The following is a 17,677-nucleotide window of genomic DNA, read 5'->3' as shown; positions in this document are numbered from 1 at the left end:
AAGTACTCCCTGTGGCTCAGTTGGTAGAGCATGGTGTTTGCAACGCCAGGATTGTGGGTTCGATTCCCATGGGGGGCCAGTATGGGGGAGAAATGTATGAATTGAAATGTATGCATTCACTACTATAAGTCGCTCTGGATAAGAGCGTCTGCTAAATGACAAAAAAAAAAAAAAGTAAAATGTAAGTTATTGGGTAGTGAGTGCCTATATGTGCAAGGCATTTGCCCATGTCTAGATAAGCTATGTCAGCTGATTAATGTTCAAGTGGACAAAACAAGGTCGAAAATGCACTAGACCTAGCTCTACGAATACAGACTCAGTTTAATCTTTGACCCACATTATTGTGATTCAGGTCTTGATTTATCTGCCTCTCCTTTGAATTATTTAGCTTGAAAGAGAGGAAAACAACTTGGAACAAATAGATCTTCAGGCAAAGTGTTGCTGTGTCTGCTTTTTAACAGGACATGCTGCAGAAAATGTGGCCTTTTTGTGGCTATTTTCTGTTTTAGTTGGACTCTGATATGCAACAGCAGCAATACATGACTTAGCCGTTTTTATTTTTAGTCTATAAAGGAAAAATGTGTCTCTTCACTTAGTCAGCGAGGTCACATGGTTGCGTTCTGTTCACATCAAGGCTGGAGCTCTCTCTTTACCCTCCACACTCTCCTTTTTGTGTCTTGATTGCCGTTTCAGCTTACTTTTACGCCAATGAGCTCGTTTGGATTTTGAAACTTTTTGTTTCATTTGTAGCTTTTCCCTCCCTATAGCCTTTTCTGTACGTCACTTGTCCCCTGTGGCCTTGCTGTATACATATGTTTAAAGTCCTAGTCTTTATTATATGATTGTGCTCGTTTAGCTACTGTGCTTAAATATAAAATATGGCACACATATGAAATTTCACAAGCTAATAACGAAACACACACCAAGAGGCTTGATATAGTGGCCCCATATCTAGCTTAAATACTTTGTTTTTCTCCAAGGCGAAAGTACAGCCAGACCCTAAATTTGGTACAAGTAATATCGGCCTACAGCTGAACTGAGGAAAATAGACACCGGAGTCAGAGTGACAGTCCTCTGAGGTGAAGAGATGGAATGGAATAGTTTCTGAGGTCTACATCTGCCGAGCTATCATCTTATTCCCTCTGCAGATAAAGGGGACTACAGTGGGGACTGCAATGGTGGATAATGTAGTCTTTGGCATGGGTGCTGGCAGAAAGTGGAACATAATGTGCATTAATGAGACTGCGGTGGAGAATAATGGAGTGCTGCCATCTGTGCCAACCATGAGCTCAGTGTCTGTTGAACCTTCCCTCTCATCTGTTTTCTTTTCTCTCCTTTTAACATACATTTTTGTCAGCGAAGTCAATTATCCCACCACCCGTTACTAGTGTGTTGCTTTGTTTATGCAAATGACTTCAATTAACAGACAATTTAAAAAGTCAAGGTAATTGTCTGCTGTCTGAACTGGCGTCTTTGTTGGGGGGAAGTTGGAGGGAATGGATTACTGGGACTTCTCACAGAAGTACTATCGATATCAATCAAAGCTGTAGTATCACGCCCAGATACTACCAAGACTTAAGTTTGCTTGTACACTGTAATCTATATGTCGATTCATATTCGGTAAGCTAATGCAACTTTCTCAATGAGAGACCTTAACCCCATGTTCTCTTAGACTTTGATAGGACCAGGACTAGCCTCAGGGAAAGCCACGCTGCCATCAAAAATCCTAATTGAAACGCACCACCAGACACTATTCACAGATGAATGAAAATAATCAGCAACACCAACCCTATTTACTGCGAAATTATTAAAGCAACTTTCCACCAGGCTCCAGCCATGGTCCTGAGATCAATTAGTGTTGACATAAAGATAATTGTTTATCTTCAGGGTTTAGATAATGATCCCTGTTTATGTGTGTGTGGTGTGTGTTGGTGTGTTTACATCTCTCACCATCTAACAACCATGGGGTTTTTTAAACCCTGGAGTCACAGTCTTAGATTGGGGTTTGTTACACGGAGTGGAACAGGGGAACACAAGAGCAGACTCAGACGAGTAGACTGGGATGAAATAACCAAGGTATTTATTGAAAAACAGGGGGGAGATGTAGTGCAGGTCAGGGGAAGCTCGGGCGGGTTGCAGGAAACCAGGTGCGGAGGCTGAGGCTGGAGCTAGAGGTGTTGGGACAGGGTAGAGTGGGGAATCCAGGACAGAGTAGCAGGATGACGAGACGTGGGACTGGAGACAGGGACCAGAGTCAGAGCGGGCAGAACTGTAGCGGAGAGAAAAACAGGCAAGGAAAACAGGCCCAACAGGATCTGAATAGTAACAAACGGCTAGAAATGTAGACTGACTGAGCAGAGATTACAATCTGGCAGCATGGAAGTGGCAGGGCTGAGTATTTGTAGAGGTCTTGATTATGGAACAGGTTGCTGATGGGGATCTGCTCTGACTCCAGCGCACCTGTCTCTGCCCACACAATCACACAGAGAGAGAGAGAGAGAGAGAGGGAGAGGGAGAGAGTACTGGGGGAGTGGCGGCAGGTCAAGGAGACACAAGAAGAGCAGTAGAGGGCATTGCAGGAGCAGATGTGACAGGGGTTAGTGAAAAGTTGACCACATCAAATGCAGCTCCTTTTAATGGAAAGATTGTAGCTGAGATGTCTCACCTCTATACACACACACACACACACACACACACACACACACACACACACACACACACACACACACACACACACACACACACACACACACACACAGTGAGTCACACACCTACATCGCAGAACTACTCAACTTCCTGTTTGTCAGTCTGATTGTTTCTGATAAAATAAAGATGCTTGTCAAGGCTCATACATCAGAGCACAGCGCAGGATGAGTTGGGGATGGTGTGTGTGTGTGTGTGTGTGTGTGTGTGTGTGTGTGTGTGTGTGTGTGTGTGTGTGTGTGTGTGTGTGTGTGTGTGTGTGTGTGTGTGTGTGTGTGTGTGTGTGTATTTGTGTGTACGTGAGAACGGCCACTCATATGCATTAGCATTATATCATCCAGGTGGGTACAAGGGGGGAGGAGGGGGGTCTATAGACCCACTTGTGCTGATGCATTAGCAAAGACCAGTGGCCTGCCTCTGATGTCTAATTGTGGTCAGGTGAGACTGCTTTGGTCTTTATAGCCCACTATTCTTGTACCTTCCAGTGAAGTCACATAAAAAGTTGGTTTTATGTGGCCTCTATTGCCACAAGAGCTACTCCCCTGGATTTACCTCTTACTGTCTCATTTGCTCTGCCTTAATGACCTCAAAACTAATTTCTAACTCTGCTTTGAAAGCTTAAGGATGAAAATGAGCTTGTATTCTTCTCTGACCCATATTTCTACATTCAAGTGTGTCCCATGTCTTGTGTTTGTCTTGAACCATTTTCCTTACAGACCAAGACAAGACTGCTTTATAGTGGTCGGTCAAAGTCCAAGTGTCCTCGAACGAATGCATACCAGACCAATGGTAAACTGAACTATGCATTTACAGCACCCTTCTTCCACCCCAGCACTCCTCCGCAGGAAAAACGTTGCTCAAGGTGTGGCTTACTGGTTGGTCCGTCTCGTTCTCCCCTCCCCCACATCCATCCTTCAGCCAATCCCCAACACCTGCCGTGACTCACCTGAAAGGATTTGCATACAGGGCCCACCCTGACTTGCGATTGGCCAGGTGCAGCCACTCTGCCTGAAGGCTCACCCACCAATGGATGTTGTGCTGCATGACTCACAGGGAGAGCCAAGGCAAGTTGCTTCACTACACTTCTCCTTTTTAAAATTTCAAACAGCAGCCATTGCCTCGCTTTTTCTCCTTTTCAGTTTTGTCGGAGAGGTAGAGGGCAGATAAGTGTTCCACACCTTCTGTACATCACTGTGTCCCTCTGCTCTCTGGAGGCTCTTCCTTACTTGGATTATTTTTCTTAATTGCAGTGGTATCACTTTTTCCCCTTCAGTTTTTTAAGTCACTTAGATCTGTCATGTGCTCTACTGTTAACATGGAGTTCGACACCCAAGCCCCGTGTCTTTGAGGTTAGTGACTGACGTGTTTCTTTGAATTTTGGATGCTATTTTGCTTCTTTATGGGTGAATAGGTGTTTCAAATCAATTAGAGTTGTTTATATGGGTTATGTATTTACCATATGTGTTCCTCATTTGGTTTTCTACATTGCAAATGTATCACAAGAAAATAAAAAGTAAGATGGCAAGTCAACGGCGAGAAAATGTAATGTTGATACAATTCAATGCTCAGCTTTTGTGGCATGTTTTGTGTGTTTTCATACGTGACACATTTCATAACACGCTTTCATAAAGATACCAACCAAGACATGTACCCATTGCTGTCAGTGACAATTTGTTTTGGGCAGCACTAAAACTTGATCAAACACCTTACATAAAACCGGGTAATCATTTATAGCACTATTACAACATACTTTATACCCTTTCATGCTTTTCCAGGAAAAGTGTAGACCGACATTGAGCTCAGACCTAAAAGACGTCGTTCAGATGTTAAAGGGTGGATAGCCAGAATAGATTCCGACCCTATGCTTGCTTACAGCTGCACTGGGGTCGGACAGGATCCTGTTTAGATTAAGACACAGTGTAGCCGGCACCAGATATGGCTCAGAAAACGTACCTCAATCCAGTGATGAGAAATGCATTGTACTCTGAATTGTCCCATTATCCCAACTGTTATACTGAGAAGATTGAACGAGTCGTCCGACCCCAGCCTGTCCGACCCCAGTGCAGTTGTAAGCAAGCGTAGGATTGGAATCTATTCTGACTATCCACCGAATAACATCTGAACGACGTCTTTTAGGTCTGAGCTCAATGTCGGTCTACACTTTTCCTGGAAAAGCATGAAAGGGTATAAAGTATGTTGTAATAGTGCTATAAATGATTACCCGGTTTTATGTAAGGTGTTTGATCAAGTTTTAGTGCTGCCCAATCCACCCTAAAGGGTGGATTGCGTGATGCTCAATGTTCTTGACACACCTTAGATACAATTTGCATGTTGAGGTATGCCAAGTAGATTCAAGCAGTGTTTCTTTTTTTAAATGTATGCTTTGATTCTATCTAGGTTTAATTGCAATGAAAGATATATTGTTTGTGAGAATGATCATTTGTATGTTCGATGTCACGTCTTCGTTTTTTTGCTTGGAGTCATTGCCATATATGGCGCGCTTTAGCTAGGGAGTGAACCATGTTTTGCAAGCCCCCCGACCAAGCCCACATGAGAGTTTACAGTTGGTCATGGTGTAGAAAAACTTGTAATTATCTTTCATGGGAACTCTGAGTAGACCTTAGGCCATTATTCTGAAAAGGTTATGCATTCTTTTCACCGACTTTGCTTTGGTCTGGCTCTAGCATACCACTAGAATCTTTTCTTTTAAAAAGTAATTCATTGCTATAGTATCTCGATTCTAGAAGGTGCTCCTGCTGTTTGATTTCAGGCTTGCTTATCAGGACTTAATCAGGCCACTGGAGCCCTGCATGAATGTTGCTCATTCTGTAAGGCAGATGAGGATCAGCAGGTATTCATTGCAACTCACGGGGATGACAAAAAAAACTGGTGTTGTGCCACCATTATCTTCTATGCAGTTGTGGTAAGTTTCTGTTGCTAAAAATTGCAGCAGAGATAAAAGCATGCTTCCTGTTTCACCAGAAACATGCTCTGCACTGACTAACTGCTCATGAGCTTCAGAAATGGTCCAAACAACACATTGTGCATACTCCACTGAGCAAACATGGGACTGTTTAAACAACATTCATATATGCAAACGGAGCCTTTATTGAAGTTGGCAGTTGGAAATGTCTCTGTGACACACTAATAACAAAGTGCCCCATATATTTTGTTGTATGGATCCAACAGACCTCGAAAGATCCAAAATAAAGCGGTTTAACTTAATGTTGGCTCAATAATCTTCTCACATATCATTTGAGAAGCTTACATTCTATCTTGAAGATCGGATGTTATCAAATCAGCCCTCTGTGATTGTTGTCCTGATTCATGCAGGCTATGCCAGGCTGATGATCATGGCAACGAGACAAAACCAGGCTGCCCCCTTTCCTCTCTCTATATCTCGCTCATGAAAAGTCCTAGTTATGAGGTCACTGTTTTGGTGTAGGTCATCAGGGTCTACACCTGGAAAATGTTGGATTTAATCCCATGAGTCAATAACCCTGTTCGAACATTGGTGAATAGCTCAGTTGTGCCCCGTAGCTATTCCAAATTTGCATCTGACCCAGATCTTGCCTCGTGCCCACCCTGGCCTCTTGATTTGGCTTGTAAATGAGGCACAGTACCTGAGGTTTGGCCATGACGTGAGACAAACACACAACACACCAGAGCAGCCCATTGTTGACTTATTGAGGGACTGTAGAGAGGAGCCTAGTTTCTGTCACAAGGGAGAGAGAGTCAGAGAGATAAAGAGAGGGAGGAAAGGAGGGAGGGAAGCAGGAGTGTCAGGTTGGCCCCTCACACAATACAGAGTCAACAAGTCTTAGCCTGTAATTAGGTCATTAGGCCTGGCCGAGGAGGAGGAGGGGTGGATTTAATCAGACCAGGCTTGGCATGCCTGCATATGGAACAATCGAGGGTTGGGTTTGTTCTGGTTCACATTTTCTCCTTTCACAATCCAGCCTGTGGCTGGCTTTGAATGACCCAAGGGCAGCAGTTTGTTTGAGCTGTATCGCGGTTGATGGGTAAATAAGCACACTCTGTGTCATGCTGTTGGCTTGTCATCAGTGTTGCTATGACACATGAACACATTTTTTTCTCACATAGTCTATCAGGGTATCTCTGGTAACGGGGATGACATGATCTCAGGTGACGGGGATGACAGGAACCTGTTTGGGTTGGCAATTCTAGGTTGGGTTATGGTTAGTTTCGTCGATGTCCCGTGTGGCTCAGTTGGTAGAGCATGGCGCTTGCAATGCCAGAGTTGTAGGTTCGTATTACCATGGGGGACCAGTATGAAAATGTATGCACTCACTACAAATGTTCCCTGTAAACTGCACACAGCTCCCCTCAGACTGCCGCACAGAAGAAATATGAGCCTGCACAAATAAGAACAAGATTGAACTTCACTCAACTTTCCACAGTTTTAGTTAACACTATCAACGTTTCGCTCTACTGTGGGAATTGTGATTGAATCAATGCAATATTAGCCACTTTCAGTGTAATAGACATAAACAAAACGAACTATGCAAGATGTAATATGCAAAACTAACTGTGCAAGAGATTTTCTTATAGGCAGAGCTTGTTGGAGTAGGATTGTATTGCATTGACAGGCATGACTCAGGCCAGTACTCTACACAGACCAGTGCGCCATAATGCAGTAGGCCTATATGCAAATAGCCATTCCCATATATGGATCTGTGCCATTCACTATGAACTGGACTATGTTTAGGATACAGTATGAGCGGTTGCAAGTTTGGAGATCAAAGTGAGAGCTGCATGTAGTCACGTGTGCACATTTGTTCATATTATTTGCTAGTTAGTGAGTTATTTACCCAGTTTTAGCCAATTTCTAGTCAATAATGGGGGAGTGGTTGCTTCCAACAAGAGCACAAAAGGTGTGCATTTCTAGCCATCTTTGAAAAGCGAGTCAAGTAAAGAGCTTTTTTGTCTTTAAAGGGGAAGTGTTGTATTTTGAGGCGGTATTGAATAAGCTAAGTAGTCAATAGACAGAGGGTAGCATAATTTGTCTGATTCTCTGTAATAATGGTATGGTATATTAATTAATTTAATTTTGTAAAGTGGTTTCTTGCATCAAACACAACATTTTTAGTCACCTCCTTATCTGAAGGACAAGTGGATAAACAGGTTCATGTCAAGCCCTGTGTGTTTTTTTTTCTTTAAAACTAATGGAATGTAGGCATTGAACACCAGAAATTGGCTGCTACTGTAGGCTGAATGATAGAACATATATTTCCATGTTAAAATGTTATGGGATGTGTTTTTTTTCCCATTGTTTTTGATGGTAGGACCACTCTTGGTAGGCTTACAATATGATCATATAGCCACAGTAGCCTACTGTGGGTACAGCCTCTGTGTTCACAGTAAACACGTGCCGGAACTGGCACAGAATCTTCACAACGTTCAAGTTTGCACTCAGCAGACCTGAAATTTGCTTAGTGCCCCCAAAAAATTTAACATTGCTCACTACTTTAAGACGCTCTGGAAAGAGTGTCTACTAAATGACTAAAATGTAAATGTTTAGCGGCTTCACACACACATCTAAGGCCTTAATGATGGGAAGATGGGTTGTAACAAGTCAAAATGTGCTTGAGGTTATCTGAATTCTACACCTCTGGTTTGAAACTCCCCCCCAACCCTTCCTTTATTGTGGGGGATGCTGCAGGCTCTAGCTAGCCAGATGAACCAGATGAAGACCTATACATGGACCCATTCAGTATCAATAGCCTTCAACAATATATCATGTTGATGGTAAAAGTGGGTGCTGCATGAAATCTGTCGTTTTTGAAATAAAAATGTCATTTTATGTGACATCGGAGCTCACGCTAGTCACCCTCAATTCCATCGTAAATCGCGGAGCTGAGTTTTGTCGGGTAACAGTAACTATGCGTTTCTGACTGTTCACGCTAAAAGTGCATGGTGGACATTGGCCACATTTGAAAGAGTTAGTACCCTGTGACTGTCTTGTATTTCTTGCGCCGCAATGCCTGGCTGAGGGTCCTTTGTGTTGACCCAGGGGTGGATTTGCATCACGTTTCCATACTCGTCTCTCCATTTCCATTGAGCAACCCGCAGCTCTCCCAATGTTGCAACTGTCTGACACACACAAACAAGCTGAGACTGGCAAGCCATTGTTCTGAGGTACGGGGGAACCAGAGCTGTGAGCTGGGTGTCTCATTACTGGAAGCAGAAACATAGGGCAGAATTTCTGCTCGCAATGGAATAAGAACAATTAGATGATGTGAATTTCATTACAGTGACTGATGATGCTGATGTGATCGTGTTCGGCCACTGCTCTATGTGAGCTATCTATAATACAGAGTTATATACAGGTAACTGCCAAAACAATGGAAACACTTGAGTAAATGAGGGATACAAAGTATATTGAAAGCACGTGTTTCCACATAGGTGTGATTCCTGAGTTAATTAAGAAATTAACACCCCATCATGGTTAGGATAACAAATGCTGGACAGGCCATTATTTTGGCTACCATGACTATGCCCCCATAGAATGACAATGGCCCCATCCACAGGGCACGAGTGGTCACTGAATGGTTTGATGAGCATGAAAACGATGTAACCATATGCCATGTCCGTCACAGTCACCAGACTCAACCCAATTGAACACTTATGGGAGATTCTGGACTGGCGCCTGAGACAGTGTTTTCCTCCACCATCAACAAAACACCAAATGATGGAATTTGTCGTGGAAGAATTGTATCGAATCCCTCCAATAGAGTTCCAGGCACTTGTAGAATCCATGCCAAAGTGCATTGAAGCTGTTCTTGTTCGTGGGGACCCAATACCCTGTTAATACACTTTATATTGGTGTTTCCTTTATTTTGGCAGTTACCTCTGTCACTGATCAGTTCCATCTGTCAGTTTGAGGTGACTAATTATTTAAACATGCACAGGCCATGTCTTCAGTATTTTCAAGTCACTGTTAATATCTGCATGATTATCATCCCTAGTTCAAATGCCTTACAAAGAATCATGAGACGTTTTGGGATGCAAGATAGTCAGTCTCACAGGCTTGTTTGGTTTGTGAACCAGGGTGATCAAGACCACATCTGACTCATGTTTGGGGGACCCTCTGAGCGGCACGCTCCCATCTACCTCCCTACCAAGTCTCTTTTTCCTCTGCCTCGCGGGATTTTTAGCCAGCTCTATTGCCTCCCCCGATAACCAAACCACCCACCAGAGCCCCCTCTATCTCTCCCTCCCTACCTCCCTCCCTCCTTCCCTCCTACACTAGCCCTGAGGAATGGGCTGGTGCACTCGATTTTCACCACCATGCCCCCAGCCAGCCCGTTATGGTAATAAAAAAAGAGTGGTTTGTGTGGAAGATGAAGTCACACCTTCCTATTGATAACGTTTTCGGTTATGCAACATCAGGCCTGTGAGCTGAGGAGGTGGAATCTTTACAGCTCTGGGAATAGGGTTGGCAGTGGCAACAGGGTGCCTTGGGTTATTGGTGCCATAGCAAGGCTAGTTACTGAAATACAATGGAAATTCAACAGAATCCATCATCTTAAAAATTAGGATTCTTTCTTAGAAAGGGCAACAAATATGCTCAGGCTTGTCAAGTAAGTCAGCAGCATACTGCAGGAGTATGTTGCACGTCTTTAAAGATAAATGTTATTGTAATTTCCCATTAAAACCTCAATGATTCAGTAGCGCCTCTTGTTATATGTCTGTATCTATCACGGAAACATCACATGTATGTGGGCGGCAAGAGAAATATAGAGTTTTTTTCTGAAATGTATTAATTTCAGCAGTGATGACTTATTTGATTCAGATGAAACAGTGCTGCTTGCAACTTTTCTTGTTTAGTGAAGAGATGGTAGGTGGAGTAGTAACGTTTCCACCAACTTCAACTGACATCTCAGAAGAACACAGTATAATTACGTGGCCTCCGCACATGCATATACGGCATCATGTTTTTCTTTCCAGCTGCATTGGTCTAGACCCACCCTTAATGAGGTAACATGCCTTAAAAAGACATTACAGTGCTTCGACTGCGGGACACGTCAAGCCTAATACTACAGATGTAGGATCTTAATTTGACCAGTATTGTCGTATCAAAATAATCCTGCTGCAACAGGACAAAAGTAGGCCACATGAAAAGTGTAACACTGTTAATATAACAGTGTGTAAGCGCAGATTTTCAGTGAATTTATGTAAATCATGAAGCTCATCTGCAGCGCAGGAAAATTCTCAGCGGCAAAATAGTTGCTGAGAGGACACCTGGATTCAAATGACCACCAACCAGTAATTTGAATCCAACTCTAACTTCTACTTCTTCTCCCTATAGAGTATCGCTCACAGCTGGCTTAATACAATCTGTTACACTGCCGTCTTCAATAGCATCTGGGCCTGCAATGCAGCGCCATGTAATACAATCAGCCATTCTGATGCTGGGAGATAAGGATTTTTCTTTACGGTTTTCGGAGGCTTGGCTCCCAGACGGCCCAGTTGCACTGTTGTCTGTGGTTGGACGGGAGTGAAGTGGGCCTCTGCAGTCAGTGGTGTGGAAAACTGTGCCCTGCCTTTTATGCCTTTCATGACTTCAGGAACACAGACTCCTCCTGTGTCTGCTTTGCTCTGAGTCCTCACCCAGACACATGCATGTGCCCACAGTTACGAAGACTATCTCAGAACCTCTGTTCAAATGCCAAAGCCTTGTTCGTCATTAAAACTGTCCTTACCTTCCATGACTCCAGTACAGAGACGGATCTTGTCTGCTAGGCTTCTGACTCAGACACATGCAATAGCCCACAATTACAGAGACAAGATCAGAACCTTTATCAAAATGCCTTGCTCAAAGCTTTAGAAGACAAGGTCAGAACCTCAGAAGCTGAGAATAATAATTTCACAGTTGTGAATAGAGCCAAGGCCAGTGGGGAGGACATGAGAACAGTGTGAGGTATAAAGGGCAAAACCAGACACAGGATGGCTGCTTGGACTGATGTTGTGAGAAAGTGGCTTCACAAGTGTTAGACAACAACCATGGTACCATCATGAAATGATAAATATTCTGCATGGGGATTGGTCTGTATTGTGAAGTTTTGTAGCTAATAATAGCTTGGGTCCTAAAAGGTTGCAGCCAAGGATGGAGATAGTTCTGTAGAATGTAAAATATGTTGATCATTTACTCAAAATTCACTTAATTAATTAAGGAACTTTTACTGGACCCAACATTGCCACAGAAAACATGTCTAAAAATAATCTGATGCCATAAGAAGCCAGCTCTTATTTCTGAGCTAGAACCTCTCCTAAAATGATCCACGCTGCCCTGGCCATATCGAAGTTCAATGTTAATGCAGTCACAAAATGGCATCACAGAGCCTGGTTGAGAATGGCTGCCAGTGGATGAGTGTGAGTTGCCAGCCATTAAGCTCTCCCAAAGCAGCCTCTCTAATACAGTAATGTAGCGGAGATCAGCTTGGATCAATACAGACTGAGCTGAGATGAGAGTGAGGATGACGGGGAATGCTGTCTGTGGCTTGGGGCATGATGTACTACAGTACCCATAATGCCTGTCTCCGTACCAATACATGGCTTGTATGTATCCAGGACAAGTTAGTACATATAGTTGAAGTCGGAAGTTTACGTACACTTAGGTTGGAGTCATTAAAACTGTTTTTTCAACCACTCAACACATTTCTTGTTAACAAACTATAGTTTTGGCAAGTCGGTTAGGACATCTACTTTGTGCATGACACAAGTAATTTTTCCAACAATTGTTTACAGACAGATTATTTTCATTATAATTCACTTTATCACAATTCCAGTGGGTCAGAAGTTTACATACACTAAATTGACTGTGCCTTTAAACTGCTTGGAAAATTCCAGAAAATTATGTCATGGCTTTAGAAGCTTCTGATAGGCTAATTGACATAATTTGAGTCAATTGGAGGTGTACCTGTGAATGTATTTCAAGGCCTACCTTCAAACTCAGTGACTCTTTGCTTGACATCATGGGAAAATCAAAAGAAATCAGCCAAGACCTCAGAAAAAATTGTAGACCTCCACAAGTCTGGTTCATCTTTGGGAGCAATTTCCAAATGCCTGAAGGTACCACGTTCATCTGTACAAACAATAGTACGCAAGTATAAACACCATAGGACCACGCAGCCGTCATACCGCTCTTGAAGGAGATGCGTTCTGATTCCATGAGATCTACTTTGGTGCGAAAAGTGCTTATCATTCCCAGAACAACACCAAAGGACCCTGTGAAGATGCTGGAGGAAACAGGTACAAAAGTATCTATATCCACAGTAAAACGAGTCCTATATCGACAGAACCTGAAAGGCCGCTCAGCAAGGAAGAAGCCACTGCTCCAAAACAGACATAAAAAGCCAGACTGCAGTTTGCATCTGCACATGGGGACAAAGGTCGTACTTTCTGGAGAAATGTCTCTGGTCTGATGAAACAAAAATAGAACTGTTTGGCCATAATGACCATCATTATGTTTGGAGGAAAAAGGGGAAGGCTTTGAAGCTGAAGAACACTATCCCAACCGTGAAGCACGGGGGTGGCAGCATCATGTTGTGGGGGTGCTTTGCTGCAGGAGGGACTGGTGCACCTCACAAAATGGATGGCATCATGAGGGAGGAAAATTATGTGGATATATTGAAGCAACATCTCAAGACATCAGTCAGGATGTTAATGCTTGGTCGCAAATGGGTCTTCCAAATGAACAATGACCATGGCTTAAGGACAACAAAGTCAACGTATTGGAGTGGCCATCACAAAGCCCTGACCATAATCCTGTAGAAAATTTGTGGGCAGAACTGAAAAAGCTTGTGAGAGCAAAGAGGCCTACAATCCTGACTCAGTTACACCACCTCTGTCAGGAGGAAGGGGCCCAAATTCACCCAACTTATTGTGGGAAGCTTGTGGAAGGCTACCTGAAATGTTTTACCCAAGTTAAACAATTTAAAGGCAATGCTACCAAATACTAATTGAGTGTATGTATACTTCTGACTCACTGGGAATGTGATGAAAGAAATAAAAGATGAAATAAATTATTCTCTCTACTATTATTCTGACATTTCACATTCTTTAATTTAGGTTATTTAAACTTTCTTAATCGTTTGTATATCAAATTGAATTGTGTTACACTTAGATGCTCTTAGAAAGTTAAATCAGTCAGGTTTTCGAGCATTATTCCAATATGATTCTTTCCCTTGGCAAATTGCCAATCAACTTCGACTCGAGTGGAAATTTAAAGTCTTTGTCCCCTCTAACTCACATTTACCTTAATCACTACCTACTCTCTCAAGTGCTGCTCATTAGTTTTGTTCCATTGACTCAAAACAGTAATTTTATATTTTTTTCCTTCAACTTGTTAAATTGATTGTTTGAGCTTCCATCACTGTGAAGGATGGCAACATTTACATCATTATCCTCCTCGCAGAAAGATTAAGTTTAGAAATGCATGCCAGTAAATGAGTTACTCATGGAGAGTAGCTCTTTGAGGGTTTTGTGACTGAAATACTCGTTCACAGCTCTGGGAGTGTGTGTTTGAATATACATGTATATTCTCTCTCTCACACTCTCACTCACTCACTCTTTCTCTGTCTCTCTCTCTTTGTTCCTAAGCAACAGACACCCCTTGTTTACCTATGCATTTTTTTTATTGTGATTCTCATCAGGAGAAGTCGCAGGCCCCCAAGAGATTGTCTATTCCCTTCATTCAAAGTAGCCTCAATGTGAAGGCTATCATGTTTCTTAGAAATTATGGGATGGTACTCTAAAATTACACGATACTCAGACACCTTTTTGGCAATGTTGTGTTCGTATAGTGTCATACAGGTTTCCCACCTAGAATCATACACACTGATCACTCAGCGGTAAAGTAGGCCTACTACATTCATTTCACCTCCTATGGTTGAACAACATCACATCGCCATTCTGCCCCTCTTATAGAACAATGCATGTTTGTCTCTATGGCCATGTGGTTTATTGTCCTTCTCATCTCCTGCATCAATGATGCACCTTCCCCTCTGCTATCATAAACAAATGGCCTGCTTTATAAAGCCCGACCGGTGCTGCTACACAAATATTGACCTGTACCGGCTTGGCTCCCTCTCTCCTACCTGCACCCAGCCTCACACCATACAATACCCTGCAGGGAAACCACATGACAAAACGTAATCACTAGAACATGAAAAGCCACATCAATTTTATGGATGTTCATTTTAGTAATTATATTCTATTATTTTGAACACAATTGGTCCCAAGCCACTCCCTCGCCCCTACCAACTCACTTGGAGGGCCCTCCATTGTCACGTGTTGCTTATGAAACTCAGAGGGTGATTTCCAGACTTCCAGTAGTGAGGGGATCAATAAACCCATCAACTTTGGGACACATTCATGACTTGAATGATGCAATTTATGTTCCACTTAAAAGAAAACAAAAAAAACAAATTCACAAATCCCCGTGTCATTTTACATGATATAAACCTCAGTAACAGTTCATTTGGGAGATATTTTGTTTGTTTTATGTGGAAAGTCTCAAAATCAGAGAAAAACAAACACATGTGTCATATAATTAGGCACACCTGACTTCCGACAAATAATTTTCATCACAGTAATGCTGTTTGTCTCATAAAAACTGGGAGAAGCAGTTAATCTCTTGTCAACCCTCAAAAAGGAAAGACTTGCATGCATGCTGTTGATGTTAGCTCTGTATGTGCCGTTAAGGGAAAAGGCGTGTTTCTCTGTTTTGAGCCAGCTCCTTCTTTGCTAGGTCTTTCTTTGCAGCACTTGACCATGTTACTGGACAGTAATCAAGACGGGACAAGACCAGCGCCTGAACAACTAGTACAGTTGATTTTTGTGTCAAAACGCAGAACATCTTTTTATAACAGACATCCCCTCCTCATATCCACAACTTTAACTTCCTCATCTTGCTCAATGGTCACACTCTTTATGTGCAGGCAGCACTAGTTGAGGTTTAGGTCTTTAAAATTAGTTTTGAACCAAATACAATGCTTTTAGTTTTAGATGTACAGTGCTTTCACAAAGTACTCATACCCCTATACTTATTATACGTTTGTTGTGTTACAGCCTGAATTTGAAATCTAACAATACAGCTCAAACTATCATCTTATTATCCATTTCTTTTAACCAATCATCAGTCATTTGAGTCAGTACAGTACAAGTCGACTGCCCTTTTCTAGTTGCATGGTGAAAGTCAGTAGGTAACTTGTTCTCTGAAAAATAACATTGTATTTGGTCAAATATAATCCTCTCCATCAGTTTACCAAGAACAGGCAGCAAACTGATTGGGCGGCTGTTAGAGCCAGCAAAGGCTGCTTTACTTTTTTTAGGCAATGGAATTACTATAGATTCCTTACACACCTGTGGACACACACACTCCTTTATGCTTTGGTTAAAGACAAGGCATATAGGGGTGGCAATACAGTCTGCTACCATTCTCAATAGTTTACCATCAAGATTGTCTATACCTGGTGGCTTATCAATATTTATGGATAACAATAGTTTTTCCACCTCTCCCACACTATCTTGACCAAATTCAAAACTGCAATCCTTCTCTTTCATTATTAGATATTTAATTTATTTATTTTATTCATCTTTTTTTGCCATAGGATGGTACTGTTAAATGTTATTTCACTTCTGAGTTTTTCCACTTTACTAGTGAAATAGTCATTGAAATGATTGGAAATATCACATTCTTTGGTGGAAAATGACCCACCAACTTCAATGAACGATGAATTCAGTTTTCTGCCCATGATGTCATTTCAGGTACTCCAAAGTCTTTTCCCATTGTGTTATATGTAATTTATTCTTGTTTGGTAATATAAATTCTCCTTCTTTTTGTTAAGTTTATTCACATAATTTCTCAATTTACAGTATGTCAACCTATCAGTGAGCAGCCTGATTTGTTTGCCGCCTCTTTTGCATAATTTATTTGAACCATACAATTTTTCAATTCATCATCATGTCCATGGCTCCAACAGCTCTCACAGTTAGTTTCTTAACAGGTGCATGCTTGTCAACAATTGGCATGAATCATTTTACAAATACTTCCAGTGCTGCATCTGGATTCACTTCCTCATACACATCAGACCAACAAACATTTTTGACATCTTCAACAAGAATCTTTGGCTTTTCTTGTTATTGCCACAATGTTATGGTCACTACAGCCAATGGAAACTGATATTGCTTTGTAGCAAAGCTCGGCAGCATTAGTGAAGATATGATCAATATATATGAATGTCACAGATCCAACACTATTGATATGCACTCTAGTTTGTTGAGTGATAACCTCTGTCATATTACAGGCATTAGTCACAGTTAGAATCTTCCTCTTGAGAGGACAGCTAGTTGCTAATCATTCAATGTTCAGGTCACCCAGAAAATAGACCTCTCTGTTAATGTCACACACATTATAAAGCATTGCACACATATTATCCAAATACTGACTGTTAGCACTTGGTGGCATATAGCAGCACCCCAAAAGAAGAGGCTTTAGATGAGGCAGGTGAACTTGCAACCACAACACTTCAACAACATTTGACATGAGATCCTCTCAAAGTTTACGGTAATATGGCTCTGAACATATACAGGAATACCTCCCCCATAGGCATTCCTGTCTTTTCTGTAGATGTTATATCCGTGTATTGCATCAAAAGGAATTATCTAAGTAAATTTCAGAGATGGCCAGTATATGAATCTTATCCGATGTCAGCAAGATATTAATTTCATGAACCTTATTTCTAAGGCTACATATATTAATACGGGCTATTCTTAGCCCTTTCCTTGGTAGTTTATTAGAGATATGTATGTGTGTGTGATGTGGGGCTGAAGCTACTGACCCTGAGGCTTGGCGCTCTCATTCGTCCCAGGCTTTTGGGAGGGAGGGTGGATGATGAGCATGTCATAGCGGATGTAAGCAATGTTCTCATGCTCTCTGGCAGCTTTC

At 42.0% G+C, this 17,677-nt stretch overlaps 1 protein-coding gene across 2 annotated transcripts in view; it reads left to right on the top strand.

Annotated features, from left to right (window-relative positions):
* Window positions 1-17,677, top strand: part of LOC106611497 (ETS-related transcription factor Elf-1) — a 105,083-nt gene that overhangs the window by 23,201 nt on the left and 64,205 nt on the right. Inside the window, exon 1 of one of the 2 annotated variants that reach the window (XM_045723826.1) lies at window positions 3,750-4,052. The exons of the other annotated variant lie outside the window; for it this stretch is intronic. The gene's annotated coding sequence lies outside the window, so the exon portion shown is untranslated. Of the gene's footprint in view, window positions 1-3,749; window positions 4,053-17,677 lie in introns of those variants that run through there. 2 annotated transcript variants of the gene reach the window in all.

The sequence above is a fragment of the Salmo salar genome, chromosome ssa09 (assembly GCF_905237065.1).
Source record: "Salmo salar chromosome ssa09, Ssal_v3.1, whole genome shotgun sequence".
In the NCBI taxonomy this organism is placed as follows: Eukaryota; Metazoa; Chordata; class Actinopteri; order Salmoniformes; family Salmonidae; genus Salmo; species Salmo salar.
This window is presented reverse-complemented; position numbering and strand designations above follow the sequence as displayed.